A 16,221-nucleotide genomic window follows, 5' to 3' on the forward strand; every position below is an offset into this window, starting at 1 on the left:
GAGTCCAATAAGAATTAAGAAGAGAATTGGGGTCCAATAGGAATTGAGAAGAGATTGGGGTCCACTAAGAATTTAGAAGAGAATCGGGGTCCAATAGGAATTGACAAGAAATTGGGGTCTAATAACAATTGAAAAGAGAATTGGGGTCCAATAGGAATTGAGTATTCTACCCACCATTTCCTATATAAGCACCCCCTCTCCTTTGTAATTTTACACATATTGCTAAGCTACTTGCATACTTGCCATGCTCAATATTATTCTTAAGTAAATCAAGGTTTCCATTAAACTTTGCTCTTGCTCTCTCCCTCTCTTGAAGGCCAAACCCTTGAGGGTTTTGTGAAGAAACACCTCTCTCCTTCCTCTTCATCCAAAATCCATTTCCTTCTTCCTTGAGCCTCACATCTCTTCAAGAAAGACTTCAACCCCACTTTCCTCTTGATTAGAGGAGGTAATCTTCACTTCTAGTATGATTACTTAACGTAAACGATGTGTTTTAATACTAGGAAAGTTTATGTGCATCATTTTATGTTTACGCTTTAATGGTAACCTTGGAATTAGGGTTAAGTATTAATGGTAGTTATGCATCATTAAGTTAAGCTTCAAAGGTAGATTTTCATCCTTAAGCTAAGCTTTAATGGTAACTTTGTACATAGGTGTAAGCTTTAATGGTAACCTCGCAGTCAGGGTTAAGTGCTAAGAGTATCTATGCATCATCAAGTTAAGATTCAAAGGTAGATGCACCCTTAAGCTAAGCTTTAATGGTAACTTTGCACTTAGGTGTAAGCTTTAGTGACTACCTTGTATTTTAGGTTTAAGCTTTAATGGTAACCTCGCAATTAGGGTTAAGTGCTAAGAGTATCTATGCATCATTAAGTGAAGCTTCAAAGGTATGTTTGCATCCTTAAGCTAAGATTTAATGGTAACTTTGTAGGGTTAAGGTGGATAAGTTAGTGTGCTATTCATGTTAATAGCATGCTTGAAGAGGTTAGTATAGAGTTCGATAGCTTGAGGGAGAAACTATAGCACAATACAATATAGAGTATACTTGCAAATGATAAAGCTTAATATTATTCAGCAGAACGTGCCTCTGTATAGGCTTTTGGAAATAGGCAGCCTTTTGACACATGAACACAAAAGGTGGCTGCCAATGCACAATACAAGTGGCTTTCTCTTTACAAAGGTTGCAAGAGGCTTTCACATGCTTGACACATAAGGCTTTTCTAGGTGGAAGAGACTGTTCACATAATAGATGCAACACAACTTGCATCCCAACAATCCTCCCCTATGTGGGTTTTGGTTGCCTATCACTCACACAATCCTCCCCTCAAAACACACTAGAGTGAGGCGCACAATTCACAAGCCTCCCCTTGAGCACAAAGTTGCCTCCCCTAGACACAAAGGGTGTAGGCACACAAAACATCGGGGTGTAGGCATACACAAGCCTCCCCTCACAAATAGAGGGTAAGGTACACAAGACAGATAATGCTCACATCACATGTTGTTTGTTGGAGGATTTTCTCCCCCTCAAAAATATGTAAAAGTTGTTGAACTTTGGTCTATTCGCCAGTTGTTGTAGTAGCCGATATGTCGTTGTTGTTCTGCCACATTGTGATGCTGTTGTTGTCGATATTTTACACAATGTAATGGAAGATATAATGCACATATATGGAGAACAGAGGAAAAAAACTCATGGGAAAAAGCCCTCATTATTTATACTATGCAGAAGGATCATGAAATGTTGAATTTAAGCCCTTCTTTCATCTTGATGTTGTGAGGTTTGTCGTGTGTCAACGTTTTCTTCATCATTTTCCCGTTGATATAGATCTTGATATTCTTTGATGTTGGTGGTCCGGTTTGACAAAGGTGCAATCTCTATGGTGAATGGGTTACAATGTAGTGCATCAAAAGTGATTGATGTTTGTGTAGGCATAACATACATATCATGGGTGCACACACTTACAGCCCATGAGGAAGGTCTTACCGTCATGATGACAGTATTGTCTAATCCTCTCACAAGGATGGGCATACATGCGAAAGCATAAATGTAATCATACATATCATATGTGATGTCACAATGGTGCACAAGGATATCATACATAGCTTGTTTCATGGTGTGGTGTTAAAAGAAAAAATATAATTACAGTCTATCATGTTGCCACACATTCAAGTCTAGTGCTAAGGAGCACTTAAGGCTAGAGAGTTGCACACTGCAGCACTGGTTCAAATGGTGTGAAGAGGCTCTCCCAAATAGGGCACTTATTTTCAGGTGAAAATGGACCCTTGGATGGTGGCAAAAAGGACTTTAATGGGAAGCTTCCTATATTAATTTATGAGCTCGCGTGGAATGAGGCCACGTTGGGAGCTTTGCAGGTTGGAACAAAGAAGCCGGAAGAGGCCAGCTAAGCGCACTCTGTCTCTTTGTAGATAGTGAGCACGGGCAAGGGAGGCGGAGGCGCAGTGGCGGTACAAGAAGCTGCCGTGTGGAGCTGGGCTGTCGACAACGAAGGTGATGACGGTATTCAATTGCGAGCACACACAGAGCTAGCCGGTAATGGAGGACACGTTGCAGCAATTGGCAGCGGCACTGCAGCTGTCCTTGAATCCGGTGTAGTGCCAAGCTTTACACGTCGATGATGAGGTAGCAAGGTCGACTGGATTGCAGGCTGCAAAGTTTGGCGAGCTGTGGCTGCAAGCCGGGGTAGGGATGATAGGTTGCAGTGGGTAGGGAAGCGAGCAGATTCAACGGCTTGGGAGTTGCGAGGCCTGAGCTTGCTTTGATGTGACTGAGTAGGAGTCGAATCCAATTGTGTGTGTTGGGCGTGATGACGAGCTCTACAATTATTAGTAAGGCTCATGCAATCAAGCCACGCAAGCACGACTTTCAAGGTCTTCACAACGCTGACAAGTTGCGGGGTAGGTAATGATGGCGAGCGGCTCGCAAATTTTCAGTAGACCAAAGCCAAATATGCACACAAAATGCATAAAATTGGCCTAATTGTTGATGCGAATGATACAACAATCACAATGCAAATATGACCAATCGCTAAACTCTCTTTGTGATCAATTGGTATGGATAGTGGCACGAATTGTATATGTCCCATTACCAAAGAACTTCAAAAGAGAAACAATAACGATGTGATTAACGCCATGATGAGTATGCAATGCAAAGGGGTATTGAGTTAACGATTGCAATGGCTAATTAGAGTAGGCGCAAATGCAATCTAGCATAAAAAAATGCTTAGGATCGAATTAGATTAGAAGATACTAATCTAAAAATAGCTCTGCTACCAGTTGTAGGGTTGAGGTGGATAAGTTAGTGTGCCATTCATGTTAATAGCATGCTTGAAGAGGTTAGTGTAGAGTTTGAGAGTTTGAGAAAGAAACTATAGCACAATACAATATAGAGTATACTTGCAAATGATAAAGCTTAATATTATTTAGCAGAACTTGCCTCTATAATATAGGCTTTTGGAAATAGGCAGCCTTTTGACACATGAGCACAAAAGGTGGCTGCCAATGCACAATACAAGTGGCTTTCTCTTTACAAAGGTTGCAAGAGGCTTTCACATGGCTTGACACATAAGGCGTTCTAGGTGGAAGAGACTATTCACATAAGAGATGCAACAAAACTCGCATCCCAACAAACTTTGCAATTAGGCGTAAGCTATCTTGTATTTTAGGTTTAAGCTTTAATGGTAACTTTAGAGTTAGGGTTAAGTGCTAAGAGTATCTATGCATCATTAAGTTAAGCTTCAAAGGAAGATTTGCATCCTTAAGCCAAGCTTTGATGGTAACTTTGCACTTAGGAAAAGCATTGAAACACAAGCTTGCAATTTAGGGTTTAGCTTCCAGTGTGACTTTGTGTGTCATTAGGGTTAAGCTTCCATGGTGACCTTGTGTGATTAGGGTTAAGCTTCCATGGAAACCTTGTCTCATTAAAGAGAGAAAGGTTTCGTCTCATTATGGTAATCAAGATGAGGGTTTTCATGTCTCTTTACGGTAGGAGAATGTATGGTTATAATCCTCTCTTCCAAGATTTAATGGAAAGCTCTAGATTCCCATTTTATCTCCAAAGCGAGCTTTATTGGAAAGCTTGAAGACTCAATAAATTATAGGACGACCTTCTAGCTTCCTAAATGGAAAGCTAGGCACCATAAGAAAATAATAGTTATCTAAGCTCGATAGAAGTAGTTCAATTTTTTCGTATTGAAGAGTATTTTTAAAGTTGTCAATTTCAAGTTTGTTTGCAAATACGGGATGGGGGAGATAGGGGATAACTTCGCGTAATTGATCTCCATGTTGTTTGAATCAAAAACTCTACAAGCTTCCATGGAGATGTCCCATGGATGGCAAAGGATTTCCATCCATGGGATAGAAGTAGTTCAATTTTTTCGTATTGAAGAGTATTTTTAAAGTTGTCAATTTCAAGTTTGTTTGCAAATACGGAATGAGGGAATACGGAATGGGGGAGATAGGGGATAACTTTGCGGAATTGATCTCCGTGTTGTTTGAACCAAAAACTCTACAAGCTTCCATGGAGATGCCCCATGGATGGCAAAGGATTGCAAAAACCTGGGAATCGTACAAAATGGGGATTGAACTTAAAAAGTTGACATTTCCGAAGAGACATTGACCATCAAATGCCTATGGCAAAAACTTGCTTGTGTTTTCTAAATAAACTTGGCTGGTAGATAATTAATGAAAATAGGAATTAAGGTTGATAATGAATGAACCTAGAAATTACCAACTAGGAGTTAAAAAGGAATCTCGAGAGGTGATAGGGATAGCCCAATGAAAAACATAGATGTAACTAGGAGTTTTTAAGATTGTCTGGAAATGAACGGAAACCAAGATGAATCTTCTTGGGGTCAATTTGATTGAAAGGCCAGCCCATTGAGAGGATTCTCTTGGGGAACTTGACGGAGATTGGCCCTTTTCGGCTAGGACAGCGTAATCGGCAATTTTGTTATACCTAGGTCATTCATGCCCAAGGGATAAGGGATGAATGGATTTGTTTTATTTTTGCCCGGTCGAGTGAAATACATGCGGTTTCTTATTGAAAAACGGCCATAATCCGGGTATGGCATGATGCCAATAGTTGGATGAGAAGGTCATACTCAGGGAGGATGATATGAATCTAACTAAGGAAATTTGTTCAATTAGGTTGCTTAAAATGGAACTAGAAAGTCTAGGAATATAGGGGCTATCCTGTGCATCTGTCACCAGATGGTGCTATACCTCTCGAAATAAAATACTTAGGAAGGAATGATTAAATTACTTGATGAGACTTTCCCAAACACTTAATTGTGGGAAATATTGTGAAGGTACTGCCATTTTGATGGCTTCTAACCGATTATCTTGGTCCTAAGTGAGGCAAGATGAATTGGTTGAAACTAAATGTGTTGCATGATTAGTTAGGAAACTAGTTACAAGCTAATTATAGCAGACAAAGGTAAAGAAATGAATTAAAAGTTTCTAAATAAAGACCTAGTGGGAACAACTTGATAATTTACCATGAACGAGGGTATGCAACAGATTGTATGTTGCTTGTTGTCTAACGATGTCTGATAGACTGACTGTCTTCCTGATTTTGTAGTAGTTAAGTACTACCTACGGAAGGGATTTTCATGAAATGGTTCGATGGGTGGGTAGATCCGGAGGGTCAGATGGCCGGATGTTGAATAAAATTTTTATGTTAAACACTAGGACTATGCGGGATAAAAACGGGTAAAGGGAGAATGAGCGAGACCAGGTAGGATTACAAGATCCCTCTTCTTAGGGGAAAGCGATAACTGTCATGCCTGCTTGTCAGAAAAAAGGGGTTATCTCCATGAACCAAGGGAGAACAAGAAAGAAAGAGCAGATGCTCAAGTTAAAGATCCACAGAATCAAGACAAAGGACCATGATTTCGGGTGTGGGTGGCTGAAAGATTCCAAGGATGGATTTAAATCTATGATAAGTGGATAGAGTCATCAAATTGATGGGATTTAAACCCTTGGGTTGGCATTCAAGCTAGGCCAGAGTCCTGTCTGGGTGTCGTCCCAAGTGGCAGGGATACCTACAGATAGATCTACATCATTCCTTGGAGCAGTTTGGAAGACTGAGGGAGGTGAGTAGGTTCGAGTTTGGGTATGGCCCTCACAGTCCAGGCCTAATTTGGTGCTTTAATATTAATTTGGTAGATATTTGAGCTTTGATTGCAAAGTATGTCTGACCTAGCTACGACACGGAATCTCTGATGCTTTTAGTTGAACGTGAAGGGAAGGCTTTCGCCAAAAGTAACACGTACACTTGCATCTTAATGGCATGTTGTGGCAATGTCATCGACACTACAACCGTGACACTACAATGGGAAACAAAATTCACGATGATATTGTTAGTCAAGGGATGCTGGAGAAAGATGTTGTGCGAGGAAATGCCCGAGTGAAAATGTATGCCAAATGTGGTGCCGTTATGACTTAAAGGGCCAAACGGCCGTCCATAGGAGAAAGAAAGCGGACACCCATAAGCCTAAGCATAGGCCGCCCACCCAGAGGGTAAAACATGGTGTTAAGTGGAAAGAGGAGAAACAAGAAACAAGGCATGGCGTGCGGAGGCAACACCACAAGCAGCGTGGAAGGAGAAGGAGAAGCTCGCGCAAGGTTCTCCAATGCTTGGATGGAAATGCGCAAGAGGAGGAAATTACTCGGCATGCCATGGCGCCCCAGTTTGGCATTGCTCTTGACAATTTTTGCACCTGGCATCCGACACTGCCACATCAATGAAAATGCCTTCCCACCTGAAGTCGCGGAGCGGAGCGTGGGTCGACTCTCTCTCTCACACACACACACAGTGAGCTTACACAGTACAGTACGCAGAGAGATGTTAGAAGGGTTATCTCACAAAATCCTTAGTATTCACAAAGAATATGTTAGTATATACAAAGAGTTAGAGGTAAGTGAGTTAGGCGGGCGGCCGGCCATATCCGCATAAGAGGCCACTTGGGCTTTAATCCCAACAACCTCCCACTTAAAGGTCAATGTGGCACTTTAAGTAACTGTAAATCTATGAACATAAATGTACAAAGATTTACATGGCTGCCATCTATCCAATGCCCAATAACTCACGACAATGCACAAAGCCCTCTCCTGGAAGTCCCTTTGTGAGTAGATCAGCAGGATTGTCCTTGGTGTGGATCTTCAGCAGTTGTATCTGCTTGTCTTCAAGTACTTCCCTAATGAAGTGATACTTCACATCAATATGCTTAGTCTTCGAATGGAACACTGGATTCTTTGCCAATTGTATAGCACTTTGACTATCACAATATAACTCTGGCATATCTGCATTGATTCCCAAGTCTGCAACCAATCTACCAAGCCAAATAGCTTCTTTGCATGCCTCATTTGCTGCAACATACTCAGCTTCTGTAGTAGACTGCGTAACACAATCTTGTAATCGAGATCGCCATGATATGGCACCTCCAGCCAATGTAAAGACATAGCCTGATGTAGATCTCCTCTTATCCAAGTCTCCTGCATAATCTGAGTCAGTGTATCCTCTGACACTCAAATCCTGACTACCATAGCATATGCGCATACTCTTTGTATGTTTTAAGTATCTCATGATACCTTTCACTGCCTCCCAATGTTTCTTGCCGGGATTTGACATATATCTGCTAACAACTCCCACTGCAAATGCAATATCCGGACGTGTAGCAATCATTGCATACATCAAACTACCCACTGCAGACGCATATGGAATCTTATCCATTTCAGCCTTTTCTTCCTCAGACACAGGACAATCTTGTTTGCTAAGTTTCACATATGGTGGCAATGGAACACTCAATGCCTTTCCCTTCTCCATATTGAAACGTTGCAAAACCTTGTCAATATACTCTGTTTGAGATAACCAAATCAACTTCTTTGATCTGTCTCTCTCAATGCGCATACCAAGTATATGACTTGCCTCACCCATGTCTTTCATGTCAAACGATTTTGCCATCTTTGACTTCAAAGCTGAAATTTCTTCCAAGTGTTTGCCAGCAATCAACATGTCATCCACATACAAAATAAGGATCAGCCAACTGCCATCCTTAGCCTTCTTTGTATATAGACAGTGATCGAACTCACTACGTTTGTAGCCTTGAGAAAGCATAAACTGGTGGAACTTATGGTACCATGCCCTCGGTGATTGTTTTAAGCCATAAAGACTCTTTAACAACTGGCATACCAAATGTTCCATGCCTTTCTCAACAAACCCTTCTGGCTGCTGCATGTAAATTTCCACATCTAAATCACCATGCAAGAACGCTGTCTTGACATCCATTTGGTGCAACACCAAATCCAATATAGCAACCAATGCAAGAAAGCATCTCAATGTAGTCATCTTGACCACTGGAGAGAAGACTTCATCAAAGTCAATGCCTTGTTCTTGCTTAAAGCCCTTGGCAACAAGCCTTGCTTTGTACTTTGGCTGACTATCATGAGCGGTGATCTTATACCTGTAAACCCATTTACAAGGTAGAGCCTTTTTGCCCTGTGGTAATTTAACCAACTTCCATGTCTGGTTTTTATGCAGAGCTGTCATCTCTGACTGCATGGCCAACTGCCATTTTTTCGAGTCAACCACTTGTAATGCTTCCTTGTAACAAGATGGTTCTCCGCAATCTGTGAGCATGACATAATTTAGAGATGGCACATAACGATCAGGTGGTTTGGAGACACGCTCAGAACGTCTCACCACAACTGATTCTGCCTCTCTAGCCACTATAGGCTGTTCCTGAGCCTGACCATGCTGTCTTGATGTGCTAGCACTAGGTCCATCTTCCCTGAAGACAACTCTTCTGATCTCCTCTGTCTTCTCTGGCTTAGCGTGAAACTTGGCTTCATTGAAATGCACATCATTGCTACGAAAGCTTTCTGGACTCAGGATCCCAAAGCCGGTAACCCATCTCGCCCGATTCTCCATAGCCAAGAAATATACACTTCTTGCTCTTTGGTTCTAACTTATTTCTGAATTCCTTAGGAATATGGCTATAAGCTTCACAACCAAAGACTCTGAGATGCTTATACGAAGGTGCCTTGCCTGTCCATAGCATCTCGGCCACTGCACTCTTATCCAGAACCCTACTAGGAGATCTGTTGATCAAATGGACTGCTGTAGCCACTGCTTCCGCCCAAAATCCATCAGGCAACTCAGCATTTGACAACATGCTTCTGACCTTCTCTTGTATGGTCCTATTCATACGTTCTGCAACCCCATTCTGTGAAGGATTATATGGTGCAGTAAGTTCCCGCTTAATCCCTTTTGCTTCACAAAAGTCTTGAAAAGCTTTGGAAACGTACTCTCCACCATTGTCAGTTCTCAAGCACTTCAGCTTCTGACCACTCTGATTCTCCACCAGCTGCAAGAATGTCTTAAAGACCTTGAGCACCTCATCCTTGTGCTTCAAGAAGTAAACCCATACTTTGCGAGAATAGTCATCTATGAATGTACAAAAGTACGCTGCTCCCCCAAGTGACAAACTAGGCATTGGTCCGCATAGGTCACTGTGTACAAGAGCTAACCGTTCGTCCCTACGATTCCTCTTTGATCTGTGCGGTTCCTGTGTTTGCTTACCATAAACACAATGCTCACAAAACTCGAAATCTTGAAATGAAAATCCAGGCAAATAACCATAATGAGAAAGTATTTCCATTCCTCTTTTTGACATATGTCCCAACCTACGATGCCACAATGACACACTTGGCTGCTCAATCACATTAATTACATGGTTTTTAACCTCTGAAACATGTAAAGTGTACAGAGTTCCTGACTTGCTGCCATGTGCTACAGTCATCGAACCTTTGGAGATCTTCCAAGCGCTGTTCCCAAAAACTGTCACATAACCCGCATCATCCAACTTCCCTGTACTAATCAAGCTCTTTCGGATTGCTGGAACATGTCTGACATTCTTGAGCCATAAAGAAGAGCCATTCTGAAACTTCAACTGCACATCTCCCACTCCAAGTATGTCACAAACCTGCTCATTGCCAAGTCTGACATAATCTTTAGTAGCCACATATGATGTAAACCACTCTTTGTGCGGAGAAACATGTAAAGATGCCCCTGAGTCGATAATCCAATCACTCATAGTGTGCGCTCCTTGCCGCACTGTCGAAGCAAGGGACTTGCCAATACACCGTATGCGAGCCACAAACGGCTCCAAGCACACAACAAGCCTAAACTAGCAAGCTCAAGAAAACAAAGGGTGTGTCACTCACCGCTCTACGCTCGCCTTCGTGGTGGATTCCTCGCCGCGATGAAGAAGAAGCTGCAGTCGTGCCGCGCTCAACCGCTTCGCCGCCGTCGTGCCTTCGTAATGCTCGATCGCACACACACTCTCCCTCTCTCTCTCTCTCACGCACACACACACAAGGAGGTGAAGAAGAAGAAGATGGAGATGGAGCAAGAGCACTCTTCAATTGCACAAATGAGAGAATGAGTAAAAATTAGGTTTAGTTGGCTTTTATAGGAGCTCACCCTATTCACACTTGGGCGCCCATGCTTAACCAACTAATCCCTTGAATGTCCAAGTTAAAGTGCGCCTCTCATCGGCGATCACTCTACCTTTCCCTATTGGTCCGACAAGCCCGGTACCTGACTCTAAATCATACATAATACGCGTCCGTCGTAGGTGATGGGTGTCAGTGTGACGTGAGGGTTAACATGCCCCCCTTCCTGATGTAGATTCCGTCCTCGGAAGCTATTGAGTTGAAGCTGGGTCGTCGAGGTGGAAGAGCATTTGAGATGAATGTCCTTAGCCTTCTTCAGTCACTGCAAAACCAAACAACATTGGCACAGTAATTGCATTCTCTTAAAAAGCATATGCAGTTTTAGGTAGACACATTGATTGGTAAAAGAATTTCAAACAATTTGTTAGCAATGAACATTAAATTTCAATGTAATCAAATGCATAAACAGATGTAAAGGCAAAAAATTAAACAAGTCTGGGGTCGCTAATTTGACGGTCGAAAAGCACTAGAGATCAAATATTAATACCATGGGTAAGCTTCTTAACTTTCTGTGGTCAATTAAGTTGTTTAATCGCGAGAGCCAAGTATTCATGTTCAAGGGCTGACTAGAGGCTATATCTAGAAAACCTTGTAGTTAAGCTACCATAAAAGGAATTTCTCATGAAATCATCGCCTGACTGATTACTTTTTCTTTGACCCCCCAAGGTCTTTTCACATTGATTCAATTATGATGTGTGTGCTTATTTTGTATGCCTTGGGTTTTTTGCTTTTCAAGGAAAAGCGCCCACACTGGGAACCTCTAGGGCTCTAGTACCATAGGCAATACATGTGAGTGAAGTACCAAATCAAGCTGAGATTTCTCTTCCAGCTTAAAATTTTACATTGTGGCACTTTGATTTTTTGTTTGTTCATTTTCATCATTTTAATTTTGTAACTTTGGGAGGTCATATAACACTGTTACATTCCCCAGGCTCATCACATTAGTAAACTCCCTTTATAATACTTAAGCTAAAGGTCGATAGGGTTAAGCCCACTAGAAAGCCCTAGTACATTTCATACAATGCTGCCTAAATCGGATTAAGAACCTAAATAACCATTGCTTATTAGGAAGGCATTCCCCATGGTATTAAGAGAAGATTTCTAATACCTAACTTGGTCAAACTAGCTTAGTCGGACTGCTTGATTTTTAAACCTAGACAAGTGACTATGACAAAAGATTACATTGAATTAAATGTTTGATACCAAGCAAATGCACTGAATAGTATGCTACCAATCACAATCAAAGCAGACAAACATGGATGCAAAAAAGATAAGGGCAATGCTAATGGACAAGAAACACCTGTTTGTGTTGATGGTCGCGCTTGATTTGAAGTGTGAACGAGAGAAAGGTTCCATGAAGGTCCAAATCCTATCAATAGCAACATGCTCCTGTACACACTAGGAAACAAAAACAATACCTCTAGGAGGCACATCAGTGGGAAAAGAGAGCTTCGCTAATCACTCAACTCTAAAACAGAAACACTCCTATCGTACTAATCTTACCTACCCTCCATCACTCAAGTGATGAGGATCAAAGGTGTTTTATGGCATAGGTTTCTGTTTCACTGTACCAAATGTGACATGTGTAGGTCTGAGTCAATGTTTTGATTTTTATTGTGCATGCTCGTTTGCTAATTGCTCTTGCTCTTTTTTTTTTTTTTTGAGTATAAAGCTTTATATGTACATTCCCTAAGATTGGTGATTGAGAGGTCAGGGAAAAAGGTTGAGAGGGAAACAAATGAATGATGACTGTCAGCAAACACTCCCCCCTTCCTTGGGTAGATCATACTGTTTGAAATGAGCTTGTCACCCTTTGAAACCAATTGTTCCAGTTGGTAATAGGTGAGGATTTTTGCCAGTAGTTTTCTATTACCCTAGGTGCCTCGTCAAGCTGCAAGGGTGGCAAGGTACTCTCCCAGGATTTTATTTGCAACGTTGTTGTAGGTGATTCTTGAACACTGGGAGGTGTGGATTCTTTTGTAGCTTCATGGAGGTCCACTACTATAGATGGAGGCTGTGTAGAAGCTTTTACCTCTATGGATGTATTACATGATGAGCTAGAATCTTCATGGGACTCCCCCCTTCCTGAGCTAGGTGGAACAAATCGTTCTTTCTTTGGTACCCAAACTAGCTCGGGAGCGGGTGTGTAGCATTCTGTGATTTTTTTCTTTCCATGATCATTGATTCGTTTTGGAGCTACGGGATTGGGCTCACTTGGGTCAGGTGATAGGTAAGAGCACAATCTACGTTTTGGCACCCAGATTTGATCATTTCCTTCATAGTATCCTTGGGCTTCCAATAGTCGTTTAGGGATCCATCGCAACATTTTCTTACTTTTCTTGGAGTGAGTGGTACGGTTCTTACTAGGTTTCCGTTTTTTTGCATCAACCATGCTCACTACAGAGGTTTTAGGGACCCACTTGTATGTTTTCTCTGTTATATTAGGATGGTTCTTGTGTGTCTCAAGCTTTCTTTCAACTACATCAGTTGAAGCTCTAGAGAGTTGGGCTATGGGGATGTATGGTTCAACCTCCTGGACATGCAATGTCTTGGGTTTTATTTCCTTGGGCAATATCTGAGGGACTATGGCTTGAGTGGTAGGGCTAAGAGTTGGTTTTTGCGTTGTAACACCCCCAGTCCCCCAATCAATAGTGCATTTGGTGGCTATCATCCACGTGCGGCCTAGGTTTATATTACCCTCCATAGTTCCAGTAGGCATGACCAAAAAGTCTTGAGCTACCACCCCATTGTCATAACTGACAGAAGTGTGCCAGATTCCAAAAACCGCAGTTTTTTTCTTGTTGACACCCTTGACTTGGATAATACTCTCAGATAGAGGTGGCTTCCCTAACTGACACCACACCCCATAAGATAGCAGATTGTATTTAGCACCCGTGTCCAATAAGGCGTTATATAGCACTTTTCCATAGGCACTATTTAACTCAATGGGGTATCGTAGAGGTGTGTCAGAGTCCAACCCATCCTCTTCGTGTGCTTCATTTGCATCAGGTTCCAAGCGAGTAGCTCTACCTAATGTTTCCATCAAACGGCTAAACATACTAGTACTAGGCTGTGGAGCTTCGGGAGGTGCATGGCCTTCTCTCTCAGTGTTTTGGTTAGGGTATGCTTCCATGATTTCTGAGTCGGAGGAGGAATCACTAGCGGCTATTTTAGGGTCTTGGGTGGTGCTACCTTGTGTCCCCGTTGAGGGTCTAGAGCTTATCGTGGATGGGTAATGGGTGTCCGTATGAACAGAGGCACTCTCAATATGCTCGTGTTCTAGCACCCGCCCAGAGCGTAAGTGCATGTGCTTTTGATACCCTAAGGTGTCAAAAAGCTGCTCTAGGAGGCCTTGTGACTAGTTTTTAGCGTGTTTTTTGTTTGTTTTTTTGCTAGATTTTTTAGAGCGTGTCGTGGAATGGGCCGTGTGATAGCTCAAAACGAGCGTATCGGTCAGAGGGTCGTGTCGTGCTTTACAGCCCTCCGTTTGGTCACTCTATGCCCTCGAAATCCCTAAAACTGTCAATTTCCAGTAGGGAACTAGGCCCAAACTAGAAAGTCTAAGGGTGCAAGTGGGAAGAGAAAGGAGGAGAGTGGAGGACTTGTCCCACATGCTCTCATTCTCTCTTGAGGGAGTAGGGTATATATATAAGAGTGAGTCTAGTATATATCATAAGACTGAGGACTGAGGCTTGGGCTTGGGCTTGGGCTTGGGCTTGGGCTTGGGAAAATGATCCCGATCCCGATCTATCTTTTATACAAACCAACCCGTACGTTTTAAGAGTCGTGTTTTTTATTTTCGAAAAATTTCGCCACCCACTCGCTCGCGTTTTTAATTTACGAATTTTTTTTATTTTTATTTTTTTTTTTTTGAAAATTTTTATTTCTCAAAAAACTTTTTTTCCCAAAAAATTATTTTTTTTGTTTTTTTTTTTTTTTGATGCAAAAAACGCAGCAATTAAAAAAATGCGGAAAAACGCAAAAAAAGCAGAAATTGCAGAAAAATGCAGAAAATACACAGAAATTGCTGAAATTGCTGAAAATGCAAAAAAACGCAGAAAATGCAGAAAAAACGCAGAAATTGCAGAACTTGACAGAAATGCGAAAAATTGCAGGAAGTGGAAACGCCGAACTTGAAAACGCAGAAATTGCAGAATTTGGAAAACGCAGACAATAACAGAAATTGAAACTTGACAGCAATTGCAGAAAACGCAAAAAACAGAAATCTCCACACACTCCTTCCCTGCCCTTTCCTATGATACAAATTGCACCACAAGGAAGCGTAAAGTGCTAACCGAGCTTAGTGTAGGGCATATCCCCGGCAACGGCGCCAAAAATGTGCGCTCCTTGCCGCACTGTCGAAGCAAGGGACTTGCCAATACACCGTATGCGAGCCACAAACGGCTCCAAGCACACAACAAGCCTAAACTAGCAAGCTCAAGAAAACAAAGGGTGTGTCACTCACCGCTCTACGCTCGCCTTCGTGGTGGATTCCTCGCCGCGATGAAGAAGAAGCTGCAGTCGTGCCGCGCTCAACCGCTTCGCCGCCGTCGTGCCTTCGTAATGCTCGATCGCACACACACTCTCCCTCTCTCTCTCTCTCACGCACACACACACAAGGAGGTGAAGAAGAAGAAGATGGAGATGGAGCAAGAGCACTCTTCAATTGCACAAATGAGAGAATGAGTAAAAATTAGGTTTAGTTGGCTTTTATAGGAGCTCACCCTATTCACACTTGGGCGCCCATGCTTAACCAACTAATCCCTTGAATGTCCAAGTTAAAGTGCGCCTCTCATCGGCGATCACTCTACCTTTCCCTATTGGTCCGACAAGCCCGGTACCTGACTCTAAATCATACATAATACGCGTCCGTCGTAGGTGATGGGTGTCAGTGTGACGTGAGGGTTAACACATAGCATGTCCATCCTCTGCAGTCAAGAAAACAGAATCAAGATTGCTTGTAAGGAAGATGTCACCAGCTGCTATACCAGAATCACTGTCTGAACCAGATCCTGTGACATTCACCTCTTCAATCTTCACTGAACTCTTCTTTTCATCTTGCTCAAAACTCTTTGTTTTGCCTTTTTCTTGTTTCCACTTCGTACAGTCTCGCTTCATGTGACCCTTCTTGCCACAATGGTAGCATTCTATGTCATCCTTTGACTTCGAATCACGAGACTTACTTCGGTTTTGTGCCTTCTTACCCTTCTTCTCTTTAAACTGTTGTCTCCCTCGAACGACCAAAGCACTATTGCCTTTGCCTTTGTCAATGTTCTTCCTGTTCACTTCCTATGTGAGCAAGCTGCCTTCTACATTGGCACTTGTAAGACCTTCTGGCGCGACAGAATTACTTAACGCTGTACGAAAAGTATCCCAACTGTCTGGCAAAGTGATTAAGAGAAACATAGCCTTCACTGAATCTGGAAAGACTATCTCTTGTGCTGTTAACTGGCTGAAAATTGAGTGAAATTCATTCAGATGATTTGACATGGCTGTCCCTTCCTTCATCTTCAAATCCACCAATTTCTTGAGCCAGTAAATCTGAGAAGCAGCACTTTGTTTCTCGTACATATCACATAGCTTTTGCCATACGCCATACGCTGTAGTCTCTTCTGCTACGTTGAAGTAAACATTTTCTGCCAGTGTCAGCATGATTGTGGAACAAGCTAACTCGTCAAGCTCTTCCCA

This window comes from Adiantum capillus-veneris, chromosome 4, assembly GCF_014529385.1.
Source record: "Adiantum capillus-veneris isolate H3 chromosome 4, ASM1452938v2, whole genome shotgun sequence".
NCBI classification, from domain to species: domain Eukaryota; kingdom Viridiplantae; phylum Streptophyta; class Polypodiopsida; order Polypodiales; family Pteridaceae; genus Adiantum; species Adiantum capillus-veneris.